The sequence below is a fragment of the Marmota monax genome, unplaced genomic scaffold (assembly GCF_021218885.2).
Source record: "Marmota monax isolate L192 unplaced genomic scaffold, Marmota_monax_Labrador192_F-V1.1 WCK01_AAM20220418_F8-fsc00314, whole genome shotgun sequence".
NCBI classification, from domain to species: Eukaryota; Metazoa; Chordata; class Mammalia; order Rodentia; family Sciuridae; genus Marmota; species Marmota monax.
In genome coordinates, this window is record NW_026692675.1 from 1 (window position 1) to 9,277 (window position 9,277).

Below are 9,277 nucleotides of genomic sequence, written 5' to 3' on the forward strand. Positions count from 1 at the left end.
GGGCTATGTCTGACTCTGATTGCTAGATATCCATTTATGTCTATAATTCTTATGAATTTTCAAGTACTGAAATTATTAAAATAATTTCATAACAAATGTGAAGATACCTTCTCAATGAACAGAAAAATATATTAAAAGGGGATTGAAGCCAGAGACTTTACCACTGAGCTACACTCCAGAACTTATTTATTTATTTATTTTTCTGAGACAAGTCTTGGGTCTCTCTACATTGTCCAGAGTTCAGGTTACTGGCCTTGAACTTGAAAGATCCTCTTGCCTTGGCTTCCCTAAGTAGCTGGGATTACAAGCATACACCATCACACTCAGCTTCTAGCATCATTTTTATTTTTGTAGCATTGGTTCATTTGGAAACCCTAAACTCCTTCCCCTACCCCCCAATCCTGCATATGTCTGGTTTTATTGAAAATAATTGAATTTTTCCCCAGAATTGTTCTGTTTTCTCTATTTTTAGTTCCCTTTCTCCTTACCATCAAACTCTTCCTTTTTTGCCTCTCTTTTCCTCCTCCTTTCCTCTTCCTTTTTACCTTTATCTTCCTTACCCTACTTCTATATTTGCTTACTTTATGACTTTTTAAAAAAAATTTGCTTTTGCATATTTGCTCTCCAAGGAAAAACCAACAAATTGTTTCCTTTTGACAACAAATTGTTTCTTGAAAAGTAGAATATGGATTTTTCTATTTATTTGTGTTTTACTTTATTTATTTGATTACTTTTTTTTAGCTTTAGGTGGACACAATATCTTTATTTTACTTTTATGTGGTGCTGAGGATCAAACCCAGTGCCTCATGCATGCCAGGCAAGCACGCTACTTGAGCAATATCCCCAGCCCCTTGTGTTTTACTTTTTAAAGGCAGACTACAGCCTTTTCTCCTTCTACCTTGTCCTCTATCATATACACATTTGGGACATTTCAATTATCTGAAGCATCTAGAAGACTTCAGATTTCCAGATATCTGAATTATCCAGGTTTTATTTAATTGACTAAGATAATATATGAAGAAATACTAATTGGTATTTTTGCATTTTAAACCAATATTAATATTTCCTACAGCTAAATACATTTTTTATTTTATACTCAATATTCTTGAACTGGCCTGTGATTTGTGTTACACACATTTTATATACATTTCTAGCAAACAGACTTTAGTGTCTCGACTTGCTTTTCTTTTTCCTATAACTTTATGAGCAACCATAATCATTGATAGAATGTTAAATGTATGTATGTATACATGTAAGTTCATTATCAGGAAATGACAATAATTTTCAGGTTACTAATTTTTCTCCTCACCAATATTAACAAACAAATATAATTTATGGACATGGAATTGTTTATAGTGATATTTTGATGAAATGACTTTAAATAAATTTGAGCCAGAAAAAGTGTTTAATAAATGGATTCAAAGAGATGTCTTCTTGGGATGGTTTCTAATTTCTAATTGTTTATTGCTAACAATTTTAAATCCATAAATCCAAAATGATTCAGGACTTTACATGCATCTCCTTCATTTACAAGAGTACTATAGCTAAGATTACAAAAGATAAAAGTTCTAGTGTTCATTTATGCATGTCCCAGTTTTCAAAAATAATTATATTTTTCAAAACCATTTGGATCTTATTACAACTGAAATCAAGGCTATAAAAATTGAAAAAGAAAGAATATACCTATTGGGGAATTGTTCTCTTAAGTGCCTTTAACTCCTTACAATTAAAATATATATATATATATATATATATATATATATATATATATATATATATATCCAAAGTCTTCTCTAAAACATTTACATTGTAAGGTAAAGATTAAATAGAGTTTAACAATCTTTCACAATTTTATTTCATTCCAAACCTTGTCTATGGTTTTCTTTAGCTTTCACTGAGAAAAGTGTATCATTTAAACAAAAGTATAAACAAAAATCCAAAGGCAGAACTGAAGAATGTTCACTTCTTTTCTTGACTATTTTTTAGTTTAAATAGATTTTTCAAACAATCCAAAATAACTCATCATTTGCTAACACCACCTCATTTGCTGAGAAGCATCATGGGTAAATGGCTCAAACACCCCACTCGTGGAACGCCAACCAAAAAAGCACAATTTTAATCAGGTATCAAATGAAGTAGAAAACATCTTAGTTTAAATAATGTATAACTTCTTACCAAATTAGTTGCTGAAGTTTTAAAGTTAATAATAAATTGTTGCACCATATATGTCACAATTTTTATGAGAGTAACATGAATGCAGAGAGAAGTACTTTTCTCTATTTTGCCTCCTTTTCCCTTTCCAACAAATAATAGAAACCAATAGTTGGAGGGAGCCTGGAAAACATCTAACTCAATTTGCTCATTAGTAGGGCTGTTTCCTTTGTGCTACTCCATCCATAGCCTGAACTCTTCCTGTGGTATATAGCATACCACCTCCTAGGCACACTCATTCCCATATTCAATTCCACTATTTTTGTTAAAGTATTTCTATTGAGCTGAGATGTACTTAAAATATTATATTCATTATCCTTATGTCTATTGTTGGAACTTAAAACCATAATGAATCCCTTGTTTTATTTTTTGAAGAAAACTATCTGTCCTCATTCAATTTTCTATATTTATGTAATAACATAGCCATTTCCTTCAAAACAGTTTTATGACATAATAACTAGAACTTTTATCATGTGGAATTCTCAACTGAGTAAAGTATTGCAGCATATCCATTTAGATGTGAGATAAAAGACACTGTTTTCACAATTCTGTGCAATATTAATGAAATTTAAGATTACATTTCTTTGTCTATCATGACTACAATGCTTCACGCTATTTACTTAAATGAATGATTTTTATTGTCTGTATTTGTGGATCAGTAAAGCTAAACAATACATACATATTTCCTTTGCCCACAACCCTCCCTTCTATCCATAATTAATAATTATGGATAATTATTAATAATTAATAATAATCCAATCTCTTCACTCTACCTTTTTAAAAAATTATTTTACAGTATTTGTGTTTGTTCTTTGTTTTTATAAGTTGTCTGGAGGATAGGCTAACACAAAACAGAATTTCTCATCAGCTTGATGAATAGTGCTTAGGGCAGGAGAAAAGGAAGATTAAAATAGTGAAATAAATGTTTGAAATATAACAATATCTTAAAGATAGAAATAATATTTATTTTCAAGTGTCCATCAAATGGCACCAAATTTGAAATGTGAATTAGTGTAGAAGAAAAATATCAATGAATTTCAAAGAAATATCAATATTTTTTTAAATGAAAAGAACAACTCCATTATTTTTTAAAAATGAGGATTTTTTAGCTACCCACAAACAAGTAATAGGTAAAATAAGAATAAAACTATAATTCTTGATTATAGTAGAATTCTATATATTCAAACATATAAGGTACAGAACAAGTCCCACCAGAAGGAATTATTAACCTTAAATGGCTAATGATGAATCAAAAAATAATAAAGTCCTAATAAAATAATATTAAAAATTTTAAAAAGGAAATTAAGCTGACTAATAAAACAAAAAGTAAAGACTATTGAATTATAAAAAATAAAAAGAATAAAATTATTAAGCCTGGGTTTAATTATTGTTTTGGAAGATGAAATACCATTAAATAGAATTCAAGGTACTATATGAGAGGTACTGTGTCAAATGGTACACATATATATGCACAAATATAATTTCTAAGTGTTGTGCTTGTATGCGTATGATTTTCTTCTTTACACCTCCAATGAGTTCAGATATTTTGCACTCATCTTCCTGCCTCAGAAAACTCAGTCTTGTCTTTTCTATAAAATAATGAAAACTCATTGACTTTAAAGATAGATAAATGGGTTGCTTCAAGAAGCCCAGAATCTTTATTTTGGATCAGTTCATGGCACAGGGAAGATATTCCACAAGTAACTCAAGTTGAAAATTTAGAAGAATTCCAGATTGATTCTCCAGTCTCCTCCTTACTACTAGAAATGTATTACCCAGGTCTTAGTGTTCATCTGTCTCACTTTTATGCTGGCACATTCTACAATGTAATCTAACTCCTCTCTTTGATTCTCCCATAACCCATTAGTAATTTGAACTGTAAACACATTTTGCTTATTCTGGCAGGATGTTTCACTTATATTCTATATTGGGATTTGCATAATATCAGCTCCAAACCCCTTGAAAAATCACTGGGATAATTCTCTTTCAGATAATGTACATGTGCTGGACCCATAGGGATTTGTGGATCTTACTCAGGTCTAGAGAAGCATCACAGCAGTGAAGTCAATAAACTCTGCAGCCAGACTCACCTGCTTACTGTATGGTTGGAGCAAGATATTTAACTTATTTGGATCTGTTTCCTCAACTTTGAAATTGAGATGATATTGGCTCATACACCAAAAGTCTGTGAAAGTATGAAAGATTGAAAGCATTATTATATGTGGTATTTATGCCATAGAAAAATTCTGTGAAAGTGCTAATTTTCCTATTTAGTTATCTGTCCCAGCACTTCATATGGGCAGTGCTAGCTGCCACTCTGGAAGTCTGCATGGAGTTACCTCTAAAATAATTTTCAATTCCAGATGGATTTATAAACAACTCTTCAGAATTAAAACTGACTATAAAATGTACAAGAAATCAAGTTTAATTTGTAAAGTAGTAAAGAGTAGAATTCAATGGAGAAATATCAGGTTTGCACTCTTCCTCTCACAATAAGATGTTTTAAAAATGAAAAATTTAAGAGTACATAAAACTACAACAATGATGAAAAGTGGAAAGATCAATTTAAGACTAATTGGTTTACTGTAATAAATAATGGAAAATAAGCATCTGGAACTTTGTATAATTTAATCACAAAAAATTAATATGACTTACATATTCCTTGAAGAAAACCAATATTAACTTCAGGATTATCACCATATAAAGTCTGTACAGGTATCCGATGGGATTACCAGGAACCACTAAACCACTGCTGTGTTATAATGACAAGTTAAAATAAGCTGGATATCCAATCCCATCCACATGCCTATGGAAAGAAAAAAAGGCAGTTTTATGGGCCAACATCAGGTACACCATAGACAACCCAGAGAGGGGTACAAAAGTTAAACAAAAGTTAGGGTCAAAAAAGTATGAGAAGGAGGAATCTGGCTCTTAGCATAAACATGTAAGTCAAAGCACACATGTTTGAGAATGTATGGGATACTGCCAACTTGTTGCTTTTCCCATTGACTCTGGCCAGAGAAGAATACTTTGGAAATCAGAGTTATAATTAATTTTACTTCACTTGTTCTTGCTTCATGGACACTGTAAGAACGAGGAAAGAAAATGGGTCTCTCCCCTAGTGCCTAGAATGATTTGGCCTGAGCTTAGAATGATCTTAGTATCTCCTCTTTTTACTTTTCTTCAATCTTGAAGTTTTGTCCTAGCTCAGAACAAGGAGTAAGATAAGAAATAATTGTATCTTGCTTCCAGTTTTCTATAATAGATAATTTGATTTAAATTCTTTCAGAGCATTTTAGAAAATGGGAAGATTCCCAACTAATTTGGTAAAAATACAAGAATCCAGAAACTAATATATAAATTACAATTCAGCATGAAAAAAAAAAAAACTTAGCTCAATCTAAACAAAAACTTGATGAAAATTTATAAATAAAGTACACAAAACAGAAATAAATAATACATTAAATGGATTATTCATCATAAAATAGGTGGGGGGTCCTAAAAATTTATACATAGCTATTTAGTATAGTATTAGATGTCATATTAAAATATATCAATATTGCCAACATTTTAAAAAATTTAATATCAATGTTTCTGATTAAAAACAATAATTGAACATTCATTTCTAAAGCCAAACATCCAATCCACTAACAAAAAAGAACCTTAGCAAACTCTAAACTTAATTAAGGATATCAGTTACTGAATAGCAACACTGTACTACAAAATTAAATACTGGAAGCAGCACATTGAAGTCAGAGTGCCAACAGCAGCTTAGTATTTAGCACTTCTAGAAGTAAAGGGCAATGCATCAGTTAAGACATGACACCATGAGGTACAAATTTTGGAAAAAAAAGGTAAGTTATTTGCAGGAATATAATAACATTTATACAAAAGCAAGATAAAGTAAAAATTCCAAGAATAAAAAAGAAAAAATTATATAGTGACCATATAGGATGCAAGCATACAAAAAAACATTGCTTTCCTGTAAAACTTTTCCAGAAGATTTAACATTTAACCAACTACCTTCAACTTCCAATCTACAGGGAAATTATTCCTTTTGTATTTTCCATAATGGATAGCATCTTTCTAACTAGTCCTTTTACTACCGGGTAGATTTACAACATAGTGTAGATACAGATGGCAGATTTGAACTTGCTGTATTAGGGGAACATCTATAATGCAGCATTTTTTTACTTAAAGCATAGTCCCCCAACAAGGTAAGTTATGATAACACTGAGGTCCACATAACATTAGTTATAAAGCAAGCTGGTGTAAGTTCTCTCTGACCTGAGTCTTCATGTCTACATAAGTAGTAAAAGTTGTCCTAAAGAAAAAACTGGGCATATATCTTTTATTTGGCTATAAAGAATACCTGTGCTCACCTCTCATTTTGAGACTGTGGGAAGATGTTCTTTTTTGTTGAGCTTAACAAGGAGAAATAATCAAACTTAAATCCAGGAAATATTAAGTCCTCAAACTTCTACCCAGAAAGAACTTGTTCACTTGGGATCACCACATCAAACATAGAAATTCAGTTCATGATAAAGGTGAAAAATAATCCTCAAAGCAGAATATGCAAGCATGAAGAAAACAAAATGTGTTTCTCACCAGCTAAGCATCACTAAGTGTGTGATCGAGCATTTGTGTTTTACAAAAGCTGAAGCATGCTTTGTCAGTCACTTTCCTCATCAAACTCCAAGTTTGGCATCTAGCCAATGAAATTAAATACACCTATAATGAAACCATAAAAGACCAGGCTTTAATAAAATCTATTTGATTACAAAGGTGCCCTTATTCCATAAGCTTTTCATAACCTTTAAATTGGAAGACATCAATTCATCAAATCCAGTCAGACAAAAATTTTAAGATCAAGTTATCATGTTTAGGGCAGGCTTAATGGTATATTAAGTGTGATAACCTGCACCTTCCCTTGGAATAGTGTCATTAAACTTAAAAAAAGAAGCCATTAATAACATCAAGATGCATAAGTAGTACTAAGAGAGAGAATATAAATATAGGAGAGTAGATTTTCCATCACTGACAAGGCTTCTTTTTTCTAATTTCTAGCCACTTTCAAACCTATCAGAATCTGATGACCATTTCCTGAGCAGCAGTAACTTGTGCTTGAAGTCTCTGTACAAAAAGTAACACATTTGGTGATACATGAACATATATTCAAATAATGTTTACATTTTATTACAGTTACCATAAGTTAGTCTCTCTTTAAATGAAGTAGAAAAGAGGAAGCAGTAACTCCACAAGATAGAAGCATTACATAGGCCACCTCAATCTCAATAAATCATATGAAATAAGAAGTGATATCAATTCTCTCATTTCTCATGTTGGCAGTTTGTTTGTTCTCCCTTTTGTTCATCAACAGTATGGTTGCAATTTTATGAATTTTATTGATCTCAAAGAGCAATTTTGATTTAATTTTCTTTAGTTTTACTAGAGCGCTAATTCTTTTTATTGATTTTATTTTTTAAATACATGACAGCAGAAAGCAGTACAATTCTTATTATGCATATAGAGCACAATTTTTCATATCTTTGTATATAAAGTATGTTCATGCCAACTCATGTCTTTATACATGTACTTTGTTTTTTGCATTATAATTCTTATTACACATATATACCACAATTTTTCTTATCTCTGTTTGTATATAAAGTATGTTGACACACAATTCATGTCTTTATATATATTGGGAATCAACTTAACAAGAGAGGTGAAAGATCTATATGATGAAATCTACAGAATCCTAAAGAGAGAAATCAAAGAAGACCTTACAAGATGGAAAGATGTACCATGATCTTGGATAGGCAGAACTAATATTATTAAAATGACCATACTACCAAAAGCACTATGCAGATTTAACATAATTCTGATCAAAATCCCAACAGCATTCCATGTAGAAATAGAAAAAGCAATCATGAAATTTATCTGGATAAATCAGAGACCCAGAATAGCTAAAGCAATCCTTAGCAGGAAGAGTGAAGCAGGTAGCATGGCTATACCAGAACTTAAGTTATACTACAGAGCAATAGTAACAAAAACAGCATAGTATTGGTACCAAAACAGAATGGTAGATCAATGGTCTACCAGAAGACATAGAGACTAACCTACAAAATTATTATTATCTTATATTAGACAAAGGTGCCAAAAACATGACTGGAGAAGAGATAGCCTCTTCAACAAATGGTGCTGGGAAAACTGGAAATCCATATGCAACAAAATGAAATTAAATCCCTATCTCTCACCATGCTCAAAACTTAACTCAAAATGGATCAAGGACCTAGGAATTAAACCAGAAACTCTATGTCTAATAGAAGAAAAAGTAGGCCCTAATCTTCATCATGTGGGATTAGGCCCCAACTTCCTTAATAAGACTCCTATAACAAAATCTTGAAGTAAAAAAAAATTAAAAGTAAAAAATTAAAATAAAAGGATTTTTTAAAAATGTATTTGTTCTAATTTTTTATACATGACAGCAGAAGGTATTTCAATTCATAGTACACATATAGAGCACATTTTTTTCATGTCTCCAGTGGTACACAAAGTCGAGTCACACCATTTGTATCTTCATACATGTACATAGGTTAATGATGTCCATTTCATTCCACCAGCTTTCCTAACCCCATGCCTCCTCCCTTCTCCTCCCTTCCTTTTGCCCTATCTAAAGTTCCTCCGTTCCTTCTATGCTTCCTCCCACCCCCTTTATAGATCAGCATTCACATATCAGAGAAAAGATTCGGCTTTTGAGTTTTTGGGATTGGCTTACTTCACTTAGCATGATATTCTCCAACTCCATCCATTTACCTGAAAATACCATGATTTTATTCTCTTTCAATGCTGAGTAATATTCCATTGTGTGTATATGCCACAGTTTCTTTATCTGTTCATTTATTGAAGGGCATCTAGGCTGGTTCCACAATTTAGTTATTGTGCTTCTACAAACATTGCTGTGGCTGTGTCACTAGAGTATGCTGTTTTTTAGTCCCTTGGGTTTAAACCAAGGAACAGGATAGCTGGGTCAAATTGTGGTCCCATTCCATATTTTCCAAGGAAT

At 31.6% G+C, this 9,277-nt stretch overlaps 1 long non-coding RNA gene across 1 annotated transcript; it reads right to left on the reverse strand.

Moving 5' to 3' along the window:
• Nucleotides 1–3,564: 3,564 nt before the first annotated feature.
• Nucleotides 3,565–7,127, reverse strand: LOC124093930 (uncharacterized). Its single transcript, XR_006852081.2, has 3 exons — nucleotides 6,820–7,127; nucleotides 4,867–5,017; nucleotides 3,565–4,396 (listed from the first exon to the last, which is right to left on the reverse strand). It is a non-coding gene; the product is annotated as an uncharacterized LOC124093930 (long non-coding RNA).
• Between the last annotated feature and the right edge of the window lie 2,150 nt (nucleotides 7,128–9,277).